Source organism: Serinus canaria, chromosome 2 (genome assembly GCF_022539315.1).
Source record: "Serinus canaria isolate serCan28SL12 chromosome 2, serCan2020, whole genome shotgun sequence".
In the NCBI taxonomy this organism is placed as follows: Eukaryota; Metazoa; Chordata; class Aves; order Passeriformes; family Fringillidae; genus Serinus; species Serinus canaria.
The window spans coordinates 118,838,515-118,861,855 of NC_066315.1; the positions used below are offsets into that span (position 1 = coordinate 118,838,515).

Consider the following 23,341-nt stretch of genomic DNA (forward strand, 5'->3'; position numbering starts at 1 on the left):
AAAATGTCTTATGAATTACTTACACAAATGGTTTGCTGAGTGACTAGTTCTTTCATGACAAATGATACCTACAATACTGAAAAGTTTTCTATTTGGATTCCATATTTATCCCTTCTCTGTGCATGCTATAAGCAAGATTGAAAAAAAAAAAAGAAACTACATATCTACTGTTAAAAAATAAAATGGAGAGAAAATAGTAGCTAGCAAATACAAAACACTGTCACATGAAACAGTCTGTGTAAATTATGTTATTACATGGCAGTCTTTTTTTCTTCTTTGAGCCAAGTTGGAATTTTAGAGCAAGCCTGAGGATTTGTGGTCATTTCATTTGGCATTTATATTCAGGAAATCTCCAAATCTCAGCTAATCAGAGTTTCAGCCACCTTTCACCTTCTGAAGGGTCACTTCAGTTAAAGGGAAGAGAAATCAAGATGGACTTCATCTGTCAATAATAAAATCACTCTTCTTCACTCTTCATAGGAGACTAAATCTGAGGATTTGTGTTTCACAGTAATACTTTGAAGTTTCTGTCTGGCTATTGACTGACTCCCCACAGTCCCCTAAGACACCTTGGTTAGTATTTCTCCCCTAGGAAAAAAACAAGAGAAGCAACCCTCCCTAACAAAAGCTTTTTTACCTGTGCTTCCTAAGCCACCCTCTTCCCCAAAAGCTCGCATGAGTGACCTCCAGGGAATGCTGCCCCAGCCACACTCAAGGGATGCTGTGTTTTGATTTAACCATTTGCTTGCTAAATCTTAGTGTTTGGAGGGCTGCAGAGGTTTTTCAGCGCTGTTCTGCTGCACCCTCCTCACTCCAGCACCACTATTTTTAGTAACCAGCAAATGGGGGCCGGTAGGACCTCTCCTATCACCAGAAAGCTATCAGCTTGAAGTGGACAAGCAGCCCAGCTCATGCATGCTAGCAATTCTTCAGATAGAGGCTTGCAAGCCCAGCCCTGCCTGCTTCTGCTGCAACCAGCACTTCACTGCATCCATTTTAATGCAGGAGAGGTCTTTTTTTTTTCCTTTTGTAAACAAACCTTTGATCAGAATACTGTAAAATAAACGTGTGTCCTTTCTCTATTTATTGACCTTATTGCACTATGTTAGTTACACAAGTGTCAGGTCTCAGAGAGCATAAAAAAACTCACATCCTAAAAAAATTCCCTTCCCCTACATGTACAAAACTGATGACTAGGCTGTTTTACCTAGTATTTCTTCCCAAAATTGAAAATCCTCATAGTTGGTCAATTTCCATATCAATTACCAACTTCAGAAACATGATACAAGACATTGAAATACAATTTAAAATTTATTTCAAATTGATACATATCTAACTACACCATAATAAATATAGCTGCATTAATCTTAAAAAGGAACAAAAAATTCTCAGAAACAACAGTAAGTAAATTCTGTTAAATATGCAATTCAAACTATGTATAGACCCAGTTACTCAAATCAGAAATCTTAAGTGAAATCCAGGCACGTGGTGTGTGGCAATGGAAAGTTCTGTAGGACAGGCTACACTCAGAACAGTGCTGGAGCTGAGCCCACGACTCATGTCAAAACTGATGTCAAAAAGTCTCGTGAATCTTCTCTGTATAAGCAATGCACACTGCACAGTTTGTCTCCATTCAATACTCCTCATCATTAAAAATATTTCCAATATAAAATAGTGAAAAGTAAAATGTTAGAGTGAATTAATTTTTACCTGAAATTCCTCTGCTTTTACTCCTCCAAATTCAAGTTACTAAATAACTGCCAAATAGTATGACACAGCATAAAACAGTTGAGTACTTGTATTTCAGTAATTTGCAAATTAATTTAAAATGTTTTGGCAGGATAAACTTTACATGCATAAACTTGCAAAACATACAAGCTGCTTCTTTATCTACTTATAAAAAGCAGAACTCCCTTCAGTTCCAGTCACGTGAATTAAATTTCACAATCAATTTTATTATGAAAAAAATACAGATTCTTCCTGTTGGGGCACAAAACTTATGCAAAAAGAAGAAACACAAAACAAAAACTTCTCTATGAGTAAATAACACTGAAGACAAAACAAATAGTAAAACCCTAACCCCAACTCCCCCCAGTTAAAGAAGACATTTCTCCCTTATCCCTCAATTATATTAATCTCCAATTAGAAAGCTAATGGTCAGTAAAAATAATAATTAAAAAAAAAAAAAAAAAAAAACACCAAACCAAAACAAAACCAAACCAACAAACCCAAAAATAATCAACAAAACCAAAACCCAAACAACAACTACAAAAAAAAACCCTTAATCACCACCCTACAATTTCAACCTTAAGTTAGATCTTAAAAATAAGCCCCATTCATACAAGACCTTAGTCATCAGGTCACAATCCTAATTTAAAACAACAAATTTTCCCTTTTGGTTCCATTATAAGGTGATAGCTAGCACCTCTAGTAATTTAAAGACATCCCATTTTCCTTGAGGTTAACCAGACAGCAAATCAAATAATCCCACAGAGGATTCAGAGCAGGCTTGACCCATTATTGAAGTGTTAAATTAGAATTTCAAAGAGTAACTCCATAGTCACCCTTCACAGGGATAATTTTTAATTCTTCTCCTGTGAAATGTGAAGTTAAGTCAATATTTGGTGTTTTATCTCATAACAAAAGCAGACAAAAATACTGCTAACTCAAAACAATCTAGGTTGATTCTTGTTTAATAAAACAGCAAAAGGGCACTGCTTCAATGTTTTAATAGGCAAGTTCTCTCTAGCATTTTTTTACAATTTCAGTATTAATTCACATTGGTAGAGAGAAGCAGGAATTTTATTTACATTTTATGAAATTAAATACATAAATACATTTATTTTCTCAACACAATCCACAAATGCCAATGAATCTGAATTTTGCATATGGAGAAAATAATGAGGATTGACCCCATTTTACAGCTAAGAAAATGAGGAACTTAAGCTCAAGTGATTTGTTTAGTACACTTCTGGCAAAACTAGCACTGAAGAATAAGCCCCTGGTTCTCTAGCACAAGGTCCATCCCTGCTGTTACCTATGCAAGTTCATTCCCATGGGTAACATTATAGGGAAATTTCAATTACATGCACAGGCAAATATTCCAAGACCCCAAATTCTAAAAAAATGTTCCTGCCACCTTCTAAACTATTGGTGGAATTAAAAAAAAAAATTGGCAAAAATATGTTTAATTTTTTGTAGCTGACCCTAAGCCAGCCTAAATAAATCATTTTAGCTGTCTGCTCAACACAACAGCAGAAGCTTAGCACAGCAAGAGCCACAGAACCCATCACCAGCATGGTGTAAGAGTGGTTGGTATCATCAGGTATCCTAAACAAATCAACATGACAGAACTAAAAACTGATACTGCAACCAGTACAAATTACAACATAGAAAAAAACACAAAAACCCCATACCTTTTTAATTATTAAAATATGCAATAAAAAGTCTTACGTTGTTGCAGATTTATTCTCCTCCTCAAGACATAGTCTGTGTAAGAAAATACCAGTTCCCTTTTACTGACTTCCTTCCCTGCCAGTGGTAAGCAAAATCATTTAAAAACCAATAAAGCACAATGCTGTCTTTACATTCAGCTAATGCAAGTGAAATATTAGCAGAAGCAGGCTTGACCTAATATTGGATTTTACATTTTCATCTTTCCTGTACTGCCAGTTAGCTCAAACTTTCTGCATGAAACCTTATTTCCCTTCTCAGAATCTCATCTCTTAAAAAAAGTCCCTACTCCCCTGAGGAAATTCTAAGGGCAGGGTCACAGTCGTCCTTTCTCAGCTTCCGCAATACAACTTGAGTAGAAATTATTTACACAAGTGTAACAGAACTGAGTACAGCTCTTTTATGAAGAAGTTACCACTATGCTTATGCAGCAATATTTCCACAAAATCAGAACAGTAAGACAGTCTCCAAATCATGTCAACAGCAAGTAAAGTTAGAGCTTACGGTCCTTCCCACCATAACACAAGGTACTCCCTGGTGGGTTTAACTTTTTAAAAATATTCAATTCTACCACTGCTGGCCACTTTATACATAGTTCACACTTTTACTTCTCAATTGCTCTGAGATATCTAAATAGGTCTCATTTTGATCTTTTCAGGTTTTCAGAAATTCATCAGTTTTACACCAGAAAATACCTCACACTGACCTTAGCAACAGATTTGGAAAGAAAAGATGGCGTAAGCAGCGGCGACCACATGAAACTTTAATTGTATTATATCTTTGTAGTCAAATGCATCCATTTAATTATGGACAATCATACATCTGATACAAGGAGCAGAGCTGTGCCTATAATGAATTTTTTATTTCAGCCACTGAACAGGAAAAACACATATTTTAAAACTGTTAAAAGTTGTGCAAATAGTCAATTCACCAGGAAAAAATGCCCTTGTTTCAGATAGCTTACTTCACGTTGAAGTAGGGTAAGCTATTCAAAGCATTAAGAACATCCACAAGGGGATGTAATTGCTAAATATATCTGTGAATGTATACCTTAGCTTCCTTTGCAGTACCTTCTCTGAGAAGAAAACCTTATGGGTAGCAGATAAATAAATCACATCTATAAAAGTAGGCATGAGAAGAACCTACTGCCCTTTACTGTAGGACACATGAAACAGATAGGATGCTCACCTCCCCTGTAGGAAAATCAGTTCTCTGACAAAGTATTGACACATCAGTAAAAAAGCAGAGCTATTCCAGAGGCAGCAAAGCTCTGCTCAGAAACACTGAGCGGCCCAGAGAAAGCAGCCATCTCCTGAGAGAAAGGAGACCCAAAAGCAAATCTCTGCTCTGAATCAGGAGCAGCGCAATTCCCTCCTCCATCTCGCTGAGCAGCCCGATCCCAGCTCAGAAGGCGGAGGCCTGCTGCTATCGGCCCTCCAGCCTCTCCCTGCCCCAGCAAAGACGGGTGTAGCCCCAGTGCCCAGGCCACCTGGGCAGGCACAGCCCCTGCAGCCACCCCGGGTGAAGGAGGTGACACTCTGGGCCACTGCTGTAAAACACTGGCCACCTGCCCGTGCCCAGCGTGGCACACTGGGGAGAGGCAGAGCCACCCTGGTCCCAGGAGCAGCCGGGGAGTGAGACCAGAGGCCATCTGACCCATCAGCTGTCCCTCTACCCAGGGCACAGGCTGTGCCTCTGAGATGGTGGCCCTGCAAGGGGCCTCTCCCTGCACCCTGCAGCAGCTCCCACTCAGAGCCACGCAGGTGGCTTTCCTGTGGCTTACTGACTGTTGAATCTTGCTGTGACTCTAGCCTTGAAATCCAAAACTTCATTTCAGAATTTCCTAAGTGAGCCATTACAGCATTTCTGATTAGCAGGGACTTTCACCCCCTTCCTCAATGAAGCTACTTACGAAATTCCAGCCAACTCATTAACAGCCTTATGCTAGCCAAAAATAAATTTTCAGTAAGCAATTCCCCTTAAAAATACACACATACAAGTTTAAGTCTCTAGAAAGACTCTCACAATCATGGATCAAGTTGTCCTGACAGAAAACATGGGACTATCCCAAAGCTTTACAAGATTGTATTAGAAGACCACAAAACAGTTTTCCTGGAAGCTGGGGGCAGAAGGAAATAGCTCAGAAACCGAGTGATAAAGCAAATAAGAGGACGAGCAAGTAAGATGCAACTTTGATAACTACTGTTACTGGAATCAAGTTCAGCAGCAGCAAGCTGCTAGGGGTTTTTTTCCCCTTTAAGTGCCCACAATACCTAAAACAGGACCAAAGCACCATATGCATGGTTCCATGCCTGTATTTAAAAATAAATACATACTATTGTGAAACATATGTGCTATATACAAAGCCCATTTGGCACTAACCAACTAAGGCTGAAAATTAATAGAACAAATCTATTTAACCATTTAGGTTGTGGCACACAGCCTGTGATGTACAGTAGTGGTGGTAGCATGGTCGGGGTGTTACAGTGGTGGAATAGCAGGTGATATCTCATATAAGATGGTCTGGTTTGGGGTAGTTTGGGTTTGGGGTTTTTTTTGGCTTCCATAGATTTTGTATTGAGTATGTTTTAAGTGTAGTAACAATAGTGTTATACAATTTGACTCGCTGGTATTGGTTCCTCAAATATTTCAATGTTGATGCAGTGGGCTGACCATGGCTGGATGCCAGACACCCACCCAAGACCTCTCTCTCACTCCTTTCTGCAGATGGACAGGGGAAAGAAAGTATAATGAAAAGAAAGTATAAAGAAAGTATATATGAGATCATGAGTTGAGATAAGGACTGGGAAGGATCACCCACCAAACACCATCATGGGCAAAACAGGTTAGAATCAGAGATATTAACTGAATTTATTGCTAACAAAATCAGAGAAGGATAATGAGAAGTACAAAACCTTAAAAACACCTTCCCCTCCCCCTTCCTTCCTTCCCAGCTCTGCCTTCTCCCACATCAGTGCAGGAAGAGACAGAATGGGGGTTATGGTCTGGTCATTACCTGCTATCTCTGACACTATTTAGGAAATAGAGTTCTTCCCCTGCTCCAACATGGGGTCCCTCCCATGGGAGACAGTTCTACAACAACTCCTCTTAAGCGAGTCCATCTCAGGAGCAACAATTCTCTACAAACTGCTGCAATCTGAGTCCATCCCATGGGCAACAGTCTTCCCCAAACTGCTGCAGTGGAGGTCACTCTTCCATGGGGTGCAGTCCTTCAAGGATAGGCTGTTCCCCTTTGGGTGCTCCACAGGATCACAAGTCCTACCTGCTCTAGCATGGGCTCCACTCTATAGGTCTGCAGGTCCCTGCCAGGACCCTGCTCCAGCATGGGCCTCCCACAGGGTCACAGCCTCCTCTCAGGCACCCACCTGCTCCAGTCTGAGGTTCCTCCATAGGCTGCAGGCAGATCTCTATATCCCCATGGATCTCCATGGGCTGCTGGGGCAGACGTGCTTCACCATGGTCTCACCACGGGCTGCAGAGGAATCCCAGCTCTGGTGCCTGGAGCACCTCCTGCCCCTCCTTCTGCACTGACCTTGGCGCCTGCACACTTGCTCCTCCCACACATTCCCACCCTGCTCTTCTCTGCCCCCAATTACAACTGCACAAGGACTTTTTTTCCTCTTCTTAAATGTTTCCTCAGAGGTGTCACCACCATTCCGAACTGGCCCAGCCTTGGCCAGCAGCAGGGTCTGCCTTTGGCACTGCCAGGGTTACTGGCAGAAGTGCCAGTAACTCACTGAGCATACTCACTGCTGGACAAGGAGAAAGCTTCTCAAAGAACCTACCCGTTACCAAGGCTTGGCCATGCAAACCCAATACAGCTGATCAAGAGCCTAGAACTTGGATAGTGACAAAAGAGTAAGCTCATGAGGAAGGAAAGACTAAAATCACAGTCAGGGACAAGGAATATTTTAAACATTAGTAGTCATGCATCAAGCTCTATGTGCCATCAGCTGCAGATAAACCCTATTCCACCACAGGATATGTTCTGGAAGTTACATACTGTAACTCGAGACAGAAAAAGTTTTACATGAGTCTGTTCAGCAGGACTAAGCAATAAAAACACAGTTAACCAGGATCTGTGAAGAGAAGCCAAGCAAAAAACCACATCTGAAAATTGAAAGGCCATAAAAATTAACCCAACTGAAATTTCATGTGTCGGCCACCAATTTTAGAGAAATGTTGATGGTTTTATCCCATTTTAAAATACCATTATAAACTGTGTCACCACACAGTAGTTTCAAGCTCACAACCAGAAGAAAGAAATGTAGGGGATGTCTCACTCTCTTAAAGCAGATAGGTACCTAGAGATTGAAGGACACAAGAATCCAAGACAAAAAGGGATCCTCAATTCTATGTGTTACTCATAAGGATAATGTTTTAAAGTTTAAGTGAGAACATTCAAATATAAGCTAAGAAAAACACGCTGAAAAAAATGTGACTAGAAACATTTTAATTCCTCCTGACACTACTACAGCTTCCCTCAAGGAAAACCCAAATTGCAATACCTACTATAAAGCTAATTCTTGTCTCAAGTCTAATTTTAAATATTTCTAGTTTGCTTATTGTTGTCACTTTGAAAGATACAGAGTTTGGTGTACACAGAATGCTGTAGTTTATTGATTTGGGATTACTGAAGGAAGAAAAGTACTAATAATGAAAAAAAGGCAAGAATCTAAACCATAAAAATAGATGTTGGAATAGGAGAACAGAGCATATTCTTCATTTATCATGGCCACAGTTGCAAATAAAGTTTTAGCAACACATTTACACACATACTGTAACAAATACTGCCAGTACCCAATTTTTGGTTGTGGCGAGATGACTAGAGGAGGTTTCTGTAACAGATTTGAATAGTTAGAGCCCTGCACAATGTTACTGTAATACTCACCAATATTTCTAAATCATTTTCATAATACTCAACTTCCGTGACTTATCTAGGACCTTTCATCTGAATTTTTCAACATCCAAAGTTTGTTTTAGAAAGAAAACCTGTAATTTCTTGGCAGTCCAGTTAATACAAAAGCAAATTAATGAGAGCGAAACGCATTGTACAAGACTTTATATTATAATCATCTACAAATTTCCTTACCATTACAGATAAGTCTTCTGAGCGTAACATCCCCACACTGTGGTATTAGAAAAATTCACCCACTTTAATGTACACAAATATCCATGAACCACAAAGCATTGTACTATAATGCTGTCAAATAAACAGACTACTGGAATTCAATTTCTAGAAAGCCAAGGCAAAATCTACTGGCCTTCATCTGAAATACCAGTACCATTTCCAAGCCCTGTATTTAATTAATACTATTTACTGTCAAGAGCCAGGCCATGTAAATATTTCACTCTTCCCAATTCAGGGACTAAAGGCAGGCCCAGAGGAAAATCTGCCCAAGTAAATGCATCTCATCTTCTTTGATGATGCAAGTGCTCAGTTGTCCTGTTCTTGACCCCTCTAGAATTCCAAGGCTCCAATACTGGTGATTCAATGTCATCAATCTATATATAAAATACACATTGATTTTCCACAGATGATAATGACAGCTATTTCTTCTGCTAATGCTAATACAGTATAACTTTGTCCATATAAAAAGGTTCCTATCAAGGTAAGAAATGAAAAATCTTAGCAAAGTCCATTACAAAGTCAAAACCAATATTTAAGAAGTGAATAAAATCAAGTTAGTAATCCCATTTCCTAAATATTTTTTATTTATCTCACTGAAACTGCAATGTTCAAAATAATCTTCCAGGATATAACTACATACAAAAGGCAAGCTTCAATCAATTGAATGAGCATTTTCAACAGTCCTGGATATATATTAAGTTTGGTTCCATCAATGCAGTAAAAAGTTCACTGACAGAGCACTCCATTTAAATCCGTTTACAGTGGTTAATGAGTTTTACAAATATAAGAATAGTTTAATCCAGCTTTACAATGAATTTGAACATTGTGGCCTCAGAACTACAGAAGTACTTTAAAAGTACTTTCGTTACTAACAAATCTAATTCTGCTAGTTGCAAGCATAAGATTTCTTCCTACAGTACTCCAGATTTTCATAAAATTCTAAGGAAAGAAATGCAATATACTACATTTATGTAAATTTCAACTTTTCCACAAAATAATGTTTTTCATAAACTTCCAGTTCCAATTTTAGGGGGGAAAAAGCTTTTAGGGGGCAATTGTATAAATCTCCATAGATGCTCATTTCCTAATACTTCAGTTCTCATCATACCACCCACACAGAACTTCACTCTCAGATTAGGAGAACCATTTTAATGCTGATTACATTAAATTCACCATAATCAAGCATCCACTTTTACAAGCATCTTCACAGGCAATTCATGTTAACTAATGTCACTACTGAACGGCACTGACTGAACACAGAATAATCTTATCACATTTCATGCAAGACACAACTCCTCAGTTTTGAGGGCTAGCAATGAAAACACATTCCCTTTATTTATCACAAACCAATTCAATGCAGATTAAGTATCCTTCACAGAGAAGACCAAATTCATTAAAGATTACACATAACAATACATTATTTCAGCTATTTCAGAAACACAGCTTCTGTGGGAATTAGGGTGCTCTGAACTGACTCCAGGATTCTAGGTAAGCACCATTCTAGCACTGCTTTGCAAGCTCACAGAAGCTAGCCTTATTCAGGTTTGATAGTTGGCATCTACTGTAAGTTCCTCATTTGCATCCATAAATTAATACCCAAGGCTTTAAAAACTTGTTTCAATATAAGGCAGTTTTATTTTCAGTACTGCACTTTATTTTCAGACAGCATTCCCTTTACACAAACATGTATTAAGAGAACACAGTCAAAAATGAGACATTTGTCAGAATTTTTTGTATCTACTACAGCTGTAAACAACAAGCACTATAACTCAGAATGAAAAGACACACAAATATTTTCTATCACACTTGACACTAACTACAACACAAACGACAATAAAATCACTACAAAGTTAGATGGAAACAGACTCTCCAGATCAAGAGTGACAGAACACTGAGATTTCTCTAATCTATGTCCTTTTTGCTGAGAAATATTCCTTACAAACCAAAGCACTTCACAAAAAAAGGAGAGAGAGATAAAAAAATGCTTTCTGACTAGTAACTTTTAGACTGGAAATTAAGACAGATTTTGTATCTGTTTGGGTTTTTTGCAAGTCTAAACTTATCATCATTCTAATTGCATCCCCTTTTTTTGTGAGCGCACAGCAGCTGCTACCCAGTACCTCAACTAACATGAAAAATAGACCAAATAAGCTTTAACTAGTAGGTTCATTTTCCAAAAAACTTGATACAGTGGCAGACAAGCTGAATGTGCACAATTTCAGTCAGAGTCGTGGTGCAGTCTCACAACATAAAGTCAAAACCAACATCTATAATTCCACAAGCAACACTAGTCAAAAGCCAAGGCCCAGATTTCTTAAATAACACTCCAACTGATAGATCCTTCCAACACTAGTATAATTTCAGATGGGTATGCTGGTTAAAATAAACACCTACAGCTCTCTGAACTTGCAACAGAGAAGGTGAGCATGCAAGTATGTCAAATAATAGGACTGAAGCCCTAGAAACTCAAAACTCAATAGAAAGTCTTCCAAGGAGTCAATGGAACCAAAATTTAAAACTATTCATTGGCTTATGGAACCTACTTTTGCTAATCAGTCTATAATAGGAACACAGAGATAACCACACGCTTTAAAGCAAAAGGATATTTTGGGTGAAAGCTATCTCTCTGCTTCATCGTTGCCCAATAAATCCTTTCATGACACCCATTTTTTTACAGTGGTTTATTCCTCAATGTCATCACCATAGACTTCATATACAAATATTCAGGTAATATTTGCTTTTATTAAAGGTTTCAGACTTCCTAAACACAGAAACTGTGTTCTGGTCAGCATGTGTGAAGTTACCAGATTATTTTCTATCCCTGTACCAACCAAATCTATAGTTTGGGTGCAGAATGTAGTAGCACAAAGGAAAAGACAGGTTGTTTTCTTTTTCCTCCATATAAATTAATTAGGGAAAAAACCCAAGCAATTATATGGAAATTGTTTTTTATTTTCATATTTCCCGAATGCATTCGTTTTTTTAATCGAAAATTGAAATCGAGACAACTGAAAACAAACATATGATCAACCTGACAACAAAATTTCATGTTCTCTATAGAGAATCCTGGTAGTGACATTCTTCTCTTTATTACAAACACCTAACTCATTCTGAGTGCTATTCACTAGGAAAAAAATATTTTAGAGTATTTGTATTTTTTAAACAATTTGCTTAAATGATTACAAAAGCAGATCATTATTGAGAAGACCTGCACAAGTACCTTATGATTATGCAGTCCAGGTAAGTAGTGTAAATAAATAATAACTAATATGGTGTAAGTAATAAGTGTAAATGAGTAATAACATCTCTGTGGCTAAGAATTTTCAAGTTATTATAAAACAAAAACAAATTATTAACCAGAATTATAAACTTCATTGAATAGAATGAAATTCAGAGTGTTTTATCTGAACTGAAAAGGGAAAAGACAGAAAAAAGCACTGGAAAACTGCTTAACCTGTTTTCTCATTCACTGATGCTAGAAAATTAGGAAAGTTTAAAGAAAAGCATTGTTAGTTTTCAAAAACTGCTAAACATAATTAACAAAAGAGGAAATGATACTTGATGTGGGCTTACATAATTTTACCCATATTTGGTTGGCATTTTATAAACAGTCATCCCCCAAACAACTAAAAACTCTTTCAGCAGGCTCATTTCCCACCTCTATATTTAGTGTGCAAGCCTCAAAAATACATATTTCTGACCTTAATAAGTCACTCTATGTGTTAAAAGACAACATTTATTCATGAGTACACTGAAAAGGTTCTCACATAAAATCTCAAATGCATATTTGTTGTAAAAGATTTATACCAAGTGAATATACCGATATATCAAACATACCTAAAATAAAACCACAGCATTTATATTCTACTTTCTTTCACTGCACTACCAAACTATTATTAGTCTGCATTTAAACAATCCGCAGGGGTCTCTTTTTCTAATTCTCAGTGGTATTATCCCTTCTTGAGAGCAGAGTTAAACAGGCACAGCACTGCCTGATGGAGTCATAAGACAGTAATTCTTGAGCAACAAGCAGTTTAAGTCATCAGTGTCATTATACCAATTTCAACCCTCAATTTAAGTAATTTATTAGTGCACAGAGTTGGATGGAAAAGCTTATATTATTTCATATTCAACCTTTGCCATAAGACAGACCATAATCAGCACATCTGAAAAATGTCAATTCCTTAGTTACAGTATAAAATATCAAAAAAACCTAATGAGAAAGGCTGAAGGGATCAACATGCGATATTCTTTCTCAGCAGAAAGTCCCACTCCTGGTCCTGGCACCAAAGCAAGGACCCTCTGCTTCCATAACCAGTCTCACCATCATTTTCAAAGTTTCCAAAATGTTAGTTTTTCCACCCAGTGTACAGAATCCCACGTTACTTAAAACCAAGGTTTGTTCTGCTGTATCCACACAATCAATTTAAGACATCTTGCATCAAACTCCCCAGTGAAGAAGATAGAACTGCAACACAATCCAATTAAATGCAATAGGATAGAGACAACTCACCGAGACTCAGCGATGCAAACAACGATTTCTAGGGGCTGTGTGTGCAGGGGGCCTCGCTACTCAGATACATCTCAAGTATGCTAGGAACAAATTTGAGAGAAAAATATTAGTCTTTTTTTTTGGAGATGGTCACAGAAGAACAAAAATATGATGTTTAGCACATTGCTGTTTCAAGCAAAACACAACAAGGGAAACACAAACTTTGTGGAGTGTTATCTGCTTTTCCAGACATAACTACAACCCCCTTCCAGTTGCACAATCACTCCAGTCACACAACTTCCTTTCTACCTGCTGCCTACTGCAAATTCACAGTGATAGCAGCAAAAATGTTTACATTAACTTACACAGTACACAGCCTCTATTTTCACTAAAGAATCTGTGAGAACTCTGAAAGTGCCTGGTTCCTTTTTTTGGTTGACTGCTTGATTTGACAGCACATTAGTTTCAAATCACTAAAAAGGAGAAACTGGTGTTCTTTCAACCATTATTATAAGCTGCATGTACAGAAGCATGTTTCTTCTCTCAGCCTCCACCTACAATACTCCTGACCCAAGTGACAAGCATCAGAGAACAGAAAGCCTTTCTCTCATATAGACTCTTTCCATAAAGCAGGAAAGAGTCCATAGAACAGAGGCCATACATTGCACAGCAAAATAATTCCTTCAAGGGAGGAGGAGTGTGCCATTGCCCACACAAATATTATACCTGAATTTCTGTTTGTAGGTCAAAGAGCACTTTATGACAAATATATCCAAGCAAACCACCAAAGAAGAGTTTTCTACTTTCGTATTTTGACAAACAAAAAGGCAGAACATAAAGCAAATGAGAACACAAATAAAATGAAAGATACACTACAAGAGTCATCAGCGAAAAAACCCCACCATACACTAATTATGCCTCAAGAGTAGCAGAATTTAGAATCAACCTCTTTCTTTGCCATTTCTGCCATCTTACAAAAACCTTCTTCAAACAAACTCTGCCTAAGTTCTTTCACAGACAGTATACCACTACAGTAATAGACTACTTAGGGGCACCACTAACAAAGAAGTGTTCTTATATAAAATATACACATGGAAGATAAGCCTACATTATTTCCTCAGGAATGTCCAAAAAGCACACAAGCTCTGTGGACCACAAACTCAGGGCTTTGAGTGGGTCCTTGTTGACAGAAAAAAACCATCTTGTCTTGGAATAAAATGTTAAGTAAGCTACTAGATCTTTTGGCAATTCAGAGAGACACCAAAGAGAAGCCACAGACTCAGCAGCACATGGGGGCTGCAGCCCCAGCCCACAGTAGGGAGACCTTTTCCCCTGGGGGGCAGTAAACAGGACACTGCCTGTGCAAACAGGAGCATTTCCCACTCAGCTCCTCTCTTTTACCTGCTAGGCACCAGTGAATGAGTACTCTACTACCATTTTGTTTCTTGACAACTAAGGTGGCTGCTTACTTTTATTTTCCTGCTGTTTTTCCCTATTTCTTGCATCCCACCTCCTGGTCTCTGTGGTCTCCAATACAGCCACTCAAGGAGTCTTTACATAAGTCACATGGCTCCTGGCCATCACAGCAGTATCCACAAGGGCCCACTGGAAAGGACACTTTGCTGATTTTCATTTTTCTATTCATAAAACGCTTAACAATAATATTGTCTGAAAACAAAGACAATGCATTATAGCTTCACAGTAGAAGCACTACCTTCAAAACACAAAAACATGACTAACAAGACCCGTCTTCCCAAAAAAACCTCTTGAATTATACAGCAACTAGCAACAGGATCATGTACTTGAATAGACGTATTATCTAGTATATTTCTGATACATTTCTCTAACTAAACTAGACTGTCACTGAAGAAAAGAAGTGATGAGCATGAAGTTACGGACAATGAAATGATCTCTTAGTCCTTTGCCTTCCCTTCTCAAGCCCATTCTGGAGGCTGAAGAAAAAGGAAGCCAACTACCACCTATGCCTGTGCAAATTTACACCCAACCCACAAGAATCTGGAGCTTCTTGTGATGACCCTCAGAACTCAAGGGAACTACTCTTGCAAGAAGCCAGGTCTCACAGCGGCATAACTCTGTTAACAGTGGTGCACCAAGGGCCACATGAAGAGCAGAACACTGCCTCAAATAATACACAAATTATCAACATTACCTACAATAGAAAAATGGAATGCACCACAGCCACACCTGCCATTTTCCAACACCACCATCCAATCCTCCATCCCACAAAGAGTAAAAGAAAACTGTTTTAAAGGTCAAAAAACCTCAACTAAAAACAACTGATATGGAACAGAACAACACTGTCTTCTGACTTCAGAACACTTTACACCTTTATTTTCCATTTGTGTACTGTCACTTCTTTCCCTTCTGGTCTTCATTCCAGGTACCTAAACACCTATGTGTTTACCTCCATGGTCCATAAAAATGTCATTGTGAACAAAACACACAATATCAGTGGTACAACCCATAGTTCAACTGAAAGGGAGTGGGAACTGCCACCTTCAGACATACTTAGAAAAGATCATCCACAGCATGCAAGCTTAGTGAGCATGAACTTGGTGAGCTTAGAGAGGTCTGCATTCAGTCTTCAGGTTCCATCACTCCTAAACTAAGAAGAAAAGGAGTCACAAATGATCTCACCATCATGCAGTTATCACTAGCTTCACACAGAACTGTAGCAAAAAATATTTTGAGGCTTCATGAAAAATTCAGTATCTTTGTTTCAAAGTAACGCTTAAAAAAATCCAGCAAAACAAGCAAAAGTATGTTTGCACTGCAAATGCCAACAAAAACTGGCAAGCAATTAAAATAAAAAAACCTTTAAGCTATGCTATTAGAGCTACATTTTATAGCCTGTAAAGTATCAACTTTTTTTTTTTTTTTTTTTTTTTTTACCCCAGCAACAACTCTTCTGGACTCATTTAAAGAAAATAGTACATTTCTGGCTGTAAATTTTAATTTTGGAAAAAATACAAAGATCTAGACTGCAAGAGCTTTTCTCCTTGAGAATATAATTGAAAACCGGAATTTATTTATTTCTATACACTCAATATTCCTCCACAAAGAATCTATTTCAGAAAATGGATAGAACAGGATGAGGACATTGTTCATGTATCTGGAGACCAAGGTATAAAACTGAGACTAGCAAGTGAAATTAGTTGACAATAATCACATGCATTTCTCAGAATATATAAGTACTTGGTCAGCAAGTCCTGACAATAATTTTGAAAGAGTAAAGAGAAAGGGGCTGAAAAGCTACTTTGTGAACTCAAAGCATGGTGTAAGCAGAATGAAGAAAAATAATCTCCACTGTAGCCTAGATGATACTTGAACTCTCAGATTCACAAGTATTAAAACTTGGGTTTTCATAGGGTTTGGGTTGCTTTGGGGTTTTTTAGGTTTTTTTATTAATTTCTAATTGCATCACACAGACATATGATGAATTTTAAAGTTCATAAAAATATGAGTAATAGAGGTGTCAGCATATACTCTCAAATTTATTCATAGGCAGACTTTCCTCTCCTGTCAAAAAGTTTTATTTTTTAATGCAGTTTAGTATCTCCTACATAATCCATGAGGTACAAATAGGTGACAAACTGCATTGTTTTTAATTGGAGTGATTTTCTTCAAAATCCATGGGCCAGGCTCATTAGAGATCAATACTGACAGCAATGAAAAACTAAATCTGTTCGCACACAGATGAATTACAGCATAGGCAGAGTAAGAGTAAAATTCTATAATAATTCTGACTTAACAAGCAAAATGTTCTTTCACTTTCCATGCCCATTCTTCAGTCCCAGGCTTCTCCACTGAGGCAGCGAATAAAGCAGCCAATTGTGATATGCCCACTATAAATCCTACCCAGGAGCAACAATATGTCTTACATAGCTCACTAAAAAAGCATCAAAATAGCAACTCTCAGTCAACAGTACAGCAGATATATGTTCTCACTATGTCCCCTCATAGAAGCTCATGTGATCCATACTACCTAAGATTTATGGACAAATCAACACATTCAGTAGATATTTTAATTAATTTGTCACCTATACTCTCTGCCCTTTTATTAATCCAATAAAGGTTTCCATGTAATGGGGATTATTCTAGCAAAATACAAGTTTTCCTTTCCAAACAGAAAATAACTTCTTGAAGTTTAAAATAAAAAAGGGAAAAATGTAAATAGGATTTACTGAGGACATTGCATCTTAGCTGCAAAAAACAAATGCACATTCCAAAGAAGCACCTTAATACCTAAGTAATGGGAGCACACTCACAGAAAGAGTGAGATTTACTATCAGTTGTAACTGCTAAAATGAGAGCAAAGGAAAAATAATATCTGTCAGTGACTGTATTAATGGGAGATTGTTATGGAAGCCATTTAAGGAAATGCAAGACTTGGAATAGCATAATGATGAAGCTGCAGGAGGAAAAAAATGTGCATATTGTTAATACGCTGCGGTATAGCTTCAGACACTTAAATTAATGAACTAATTTCAAACTTCAAGATGTCAAGCACTTTGATGACGATACATTTTCCATAGGAATTGTTTCCATTATATATCCATAAAACTCTTAAATAAAATTTCCATTAGTCTTTCATTTGAATAACGTGCAATTTCCACAGAAAAAGATTGAAAAATCATAAACAGTTACAAAACACAGTGCAGCAAATCTACCACATTCAAGATCTATTTTTCAAACTATTCATCAACTCAAAATAATTGTATAAAATCAGCAAAAGTATTCCAGATGCTCAGGAGAGGAAAGGCACTTCTAGGTAATAGGCAAATTCAGGACTGAATGAAAGAAAATTAATTTCTTCCACTCATTTTTCCATCATATAAATGCTATTTCTGAATATGCACAACACTGACAAAATTGCTTTGTCTTAAAACTGTCTAAAAAATGCCCTGGGTTTTTGTCTTTTTTTTATTTTTTTCATCTAATTCTGTATCCTAAATTGATTAAACTATACAACCTGTCATTTTTCATGTCAGATTTCTACTTGGTATGTTTTGAAAAGGCTGAGCTACTGAATCATTAAAACAGGGAGTGTTTGCATAATGTAAATACTGCTGACAAACTACTAACTGTAGAACTGGTAAGAAGCCTTTGTAATATGTAACCACTGACGTAATATTAGAAATTATTCTAACTACTCTAAGTTACCATTTCAGCAATACATATGACTATTTAAAATGTTATTCAAATACAGAGAAGGAGTCCTGGAAACTGTATTTTATTCTCTGAAATCATAAAATAGTATCAAAATATTATCTATAATAAATACATGAAATATATGTTATCTAAGCTCCATTATCCTGACGGGTAAAAGCCAAAGAATACTTCTGTAAGGTTTAAATTCCCAAGAGAAGAAGAGCTCAGATCCTGTCTGCAAGCACACAATGGAATCACAGCTGACGATGCACATCTTTTTCTGGATGTCTCCATATGCTCAGGAGGGTTTTTCCCCTCCTCTCCCTCCCTGTTTCTCCCTCTCCGCCTCCCTTGCTCTGAGCATTACATTGAAGAATTTGTCATTATCTGCTGCCAGAAGTATAAGAATGTTTTAACTAACAAAAATAAAGCAGTGCAGTGAACTTTACCTCATTTAAAAATAAAAACAGGGGATCCTGCCAGAGTAGCTGTCTATAACTAAGTTAACTAACAGCAGAAAATGGGTGGATGAATGAATGCCGTTATATGCCTTCTATAAAGTAATTATCAATTACTCTGTTCTTAGTTTAAAATGCTGTGTCACACAGCAGAGCATATACAGTAACAACACATTTAACCTCTGACCTCTAAAGCCAAACATGGACATAAATGAATACTGAGCATTTTAATGCCTATCAGAATACTGAAGAAATATGTGGAATTTGTTAAATATACCTAGCTGCATGCAATCTGCATTGTTTAGAGAGGCCAGCCACAGCACACGTACAAAGAACTGAGTGTGGCAAGAACAGTTTTAGTTCAGTGTTCCCTTTCTCCAGTGCACAATCTATTAGTGCTCAGCAGACAAAGAGAGTTACGTTTATATTTCAATTTGGTAGCAGTCTTTGGTTTGTCTTTTCTTTCAAATGAACTGACAGCATCCTCAAGGCTTAGACCTCTTAAGCCTCTGCAATTCTGGTGTCAGGTGCTAGAGAAACTCCAGCTGAGCACAGAAGCCCAGATTTTGCCAATGAGACAGTGACATCAGCAACAAAGGCAAGGAGCAGAAGACAGTGGGCATTGTAGCAGCAGCTGGCTCGCTCACTGACTTTGTTCTTCCTGCTGCAAAATCTGGGCTCCCTGCAGATGGGCTAGCTCTTACTGGTTTTTTGTAGGACGGAGGGAAAAGTTGGGAATGCCAACACTACAGACGGTTTACATGCCTCTTTCAACAGAGCCTTTCAACGTTCTAATGAGCAAACTACACCCTAAATGATTATAAAAACATAAACATTATTCTTAAGTAATTAATTTTTACTTCAGAGTCTCAGTTTAATGCAATACACTACACTATATGTGAATAAATCCCTTATATTTTCTAGTGTTTCCACCTGAATAACCTTTGTTTTCACTCTCAAATAACATTATTCCAGTTTATAAACTTAAACGGGTTCCAAAAGTACCATTCTTGATGGCAACAAAGTATTCAAGTGTCTTGAGTTTCAAATTTAGCACTGACACCACGAGGACATACAATGAGGAATCAACACACTTAATGAAGTGCCTTCAGACATTGCAGAGATACTGAAGAACCACATCAGACATGGATTCTCTCCCTAGTAAAGACCACAAGCCTGAGAAAATACAAAGTTGAGAAATCTTCAGGTTTTATGTGAAATAAAAGAGTACAGTGACTAAAAAGATGAGGTGATTGCAGCACGTTTCACATGCATTTATTGCATAATGCCCATCGAGATAAAAAAACGTTAAAAATAATGCAGTTCTTCAAAATAATGCGTGATGTTGAAAAAAGATGAACCTTTCTTCTTGAAGTTGTACTCAATATTCTTGAAGGTTGAATCCATGACAAAGTATTTTTTTCAAGACTGTAGATAACCAAGATTTCCTATGAACATTAAGCTTCTCACACTTACGGATTAACCTTTTGGGGGCAATATGCAACTTCCCTTATCTCATACGACACAACAGAGCTAACTTCTATGTCCAGTCCCCGAAGAGCTGTTACAAATGCAAAAGTAAGGGATACAAATGCATCAGCGTCCATATGTGCTTGCATACACATCTGTACGTGGAAATATGTGCAAACCTGGTATATCCTATTTGTGACACCACTGCTGATGTAAACAAACAAGTCTCCTGGAAAAAAGTAGGAGGCACCGAGTGCCTGCACCAAATGCGATAAAACAACCAGTTTCCATCCACACTAAGCTGTGTTTAAGCAAAGAAGATCTCTGCTTTAGGGTGTAATAATTTCAGTATGACATTAAAAATTATATACAACATGGGCATTTGTCAAAGAGCGTCCAACACAGTGGACCGGGAGCCCACCAGGTGGCCCAACACTGCCACTGGGTCATATGGAGCCAGGAAATTAACTGACTAGGGTTGTTTCTGTAGTTCAGTACATAAAAAACCCAAAAGGATAAAATCCAAATGACTGCCTTCACCCACAATGGCAGAACAAAAACGAAAAGAAATGCTTTAAGTACAAAGACTGGCACTCTTAAATGCTTACTTATTTACAGCGGCAATAGAGCTCTGCTGTAACTGCCACAGCCAGACGCTATATGCTTAGCTCAAATTATATTTAAACATTATGTGTTGAGTTCTGAAGCCTATTCACCTGCTTTTTACAGCTAAGACAAAAAAAAAATAAAAATAGGAAAAAAAAAAAGAAATATAAAAACAATTTATTATTATCGAACAAGCTGGCTGATCTCCTTTCACAAGGAGACTCTCCAAGCTAAATTACAAGTATATTTATAGTGTCCCACATACACACATTTCAGACCAAAGTATACAGGCTAACTCAAACCAAGTATATATCATGATACAGAGGTATCACGACTTCCCAGTGACTACCAGCAACTTCCTCGCCTTTTCTTTTTTATTTTTTTATTTCCTTTCTCTCCACCTTTTTCTGCCAGGCTCTCGGGCAGGTTTCCCACAAACTACACGGCCAGAATGTCCCTCTCCGGCGAGAGCCGAGTGCGGTCCCCGAGCTGGGGAAAACGCTCAGGCCCAAGCGGCGCCGAAGGAGCGAGGGGCAGCGAGGCAGGCGAGGGACACGGCTCCGGTTACGCCTCGGCCCGCAGCCTGGGAGCCGCGCGGTGCCCGCGGCGGCGCACACACCGCCCCCCGCGGAGGAGGGGAGGGGCCGCGCACCCGCCCTCCGCGGAGGCGGCGGGCACCTCCGCACCCCTCCCCCGCGCCTCACGCGTGGGGCTCCGCTCGCAGCGGAGGGCCCGCCTGCAGCCGCCGCCCGCTGCGGGGAAGCGGGAGGGAGCGGAGCGGCACCCGCCCAGGGACCCCGGCCCCGCGCCCGGCCGGCTGCTCTGCTCTTCCCCCTCCTCCTGCCGCCGCTCCCCGCCCCGCGCACACACGCAGGCACACGGCACTGCGGCGGCCGGGCCCCCACCCCTCCCCGGGCCGCGGGGAGGCGGCGGCCGGGCGCCCCGGGCTGCGCTCGCACGCAGCTGCGACGCCCCGCCGCCCGCCCCCGCGGCTCGGCCCGTCGCTGCGCGCACGGGCAGGCACAACCCCCGCGCAGAAAGTTAGAGAAGTTGCCCGCTTCGCCCCCTCCTTCCCCTCGCGTCCCCTGAGAGCGCGGAGAGGCGGCGAGGCGCCCTGCGCAGGGGGAAGGGGAGAGGGCGCCCGGCGGCGCGGTCCTTGCCCGACGCGGAAAGGGGGCCGGCCGGCTCGGCCCCGCGGACGGAGCGCGGAGCAGCCCGCGCCGCTGCGCACCGAGTCGTTGTCAGCCGGGGAAGGGGAGGTGGCGTTGCTCTGCTCCCCAAATCACCCCTTTTGTCATCGGGGAGAGACCCTCCCTCAAGTTTCGCTATCGCTGCGTGGTGGGGGCGAGGGGGAACGTCCTGAACAATCCCTTCAAAATCGCACCCCGCTGCCCCAGCCTGGCCAGGGCAGTCCCTGACCCCCAGATCAGCCCCTCGCCTTCCCGGTTCCTCGCACTTTCCCCCCCGCCAGCCAGGGGCGCCGAGAGGCGGTACCCGACCTCCGCCTGGCCTGGGAGCAGGAAACCGGCCCCCTCGGCCCGGCAGGGTGGGGTGCCCTATTTGGGCCCCCCCCCCCCCCCCTCGCCGAAACAGGGGGAACGTCCCGGAGAAGTAACCCCGCGCGCCCACCCCCCACCGCCGGGCGCGGGGGTGCGAGCACGATGCCCCAGTAAGGGACGGCCCCGCGGTCCCTCTGCTCCCCACGGAGGGGCCGCAGCCCCCGCCCCGCTCCCCCCGCCGCCGGCGCGGGGGAAGCCGCCTCGCCGCGGCCGCGGTGCCGCCCGCCAACGCCGCCCCTCCGCGCACCGGCGCGGCCCCGGGCGTCCCCCCGGCGCTACACGGGGCGGCCGGGCAGGCGCGGGGGCCCGGGCACACCCCCCGCCGCGCCGGGGCCGTGCGGGAGCCGTTACCGGGGTCAGTGCCGTCTCCCGCCGCTGCCGCCGGCGCTGACCTTCGCTTTGTAAGATGAAGCTGAAGCTGGGGCTGCGGCCGCCATGTTCCTTTTTAATAACTGCCTGCTTGTTTATTTCAATGGAGACCCTCCCACCGCTCGCCCTCCTCCTCCTCCTCCTCCCCTTCTACCCAGAGGAGGGCTGGACGGGGAGGAGGCAGGGGGAGGCACAAGTCACTCCCCCCTGCCCCCGGGCACGGCGGTAGCGGCCGGGCCCCGGGCGGGGGGAGGCCGGACCGGGCGGGCGGTCGGCAGAGCGGCGCGGTCCGGGGGCCGCCACCGCCCCTCGCCGCTGCCGCTCGGCGGAGCGCGGGGCCGCTCGGCGCCCCGCCCGCGGGGACAATGGCAGCGCCCCGCTCGCAGCCCTGCGCAGCGCTCGCGGGAGCCTCCTCCTCGGCGCCCGAACCGGGGAGAAAGGGGAAGGGAAAAACAAAGTCCTTCGCCGTCGGAGGGAGAGACTTTGGCTGTGGCCCTTTGCTGTCTGTCCTTGGAGGAGCCCCGCTCCCAGGCGGGACCGGAGCAGTCAGCCCTCTTACGGCTTTCAGTGGCCCATATTCACGAAAACAGGGAAGCGAGGCGGGTGCTAC

General features: G+C 41.1%; 1 protein-coding gene across 2 annotated transcripts in view; it reads right to left on the reverse strand.

Annotated features, from left to right (window-relative positions):
* The window catches only part of NCOA2 (nuclear receptor coactivator 2), a 187,810-nt gene extending 164,931 nt beyond the window's left edge, over positions 1-22,879 (reverse strand). The window contains exons 1-2 of one of the 2 annotated variants that reach the window (XM_030237618.2): positions 22,755-22,879; positions 13,119-13,198 (exon numbers count right to left, since the gene is read on the reverse strand). The gene's annotated coding sequence lies outside the window, so the exon portion shown is untranslated. Of the gene's footprint in view, positions 1-13,118; positions 13,199-22,713 lie in introns of both variants that reach the window. The other variant, XM_030237614.2, reaches the window with a different exon arrangement.
* Between the last annotated feature and the right edge of the window lie 462 nt (positions 22,880-23,341).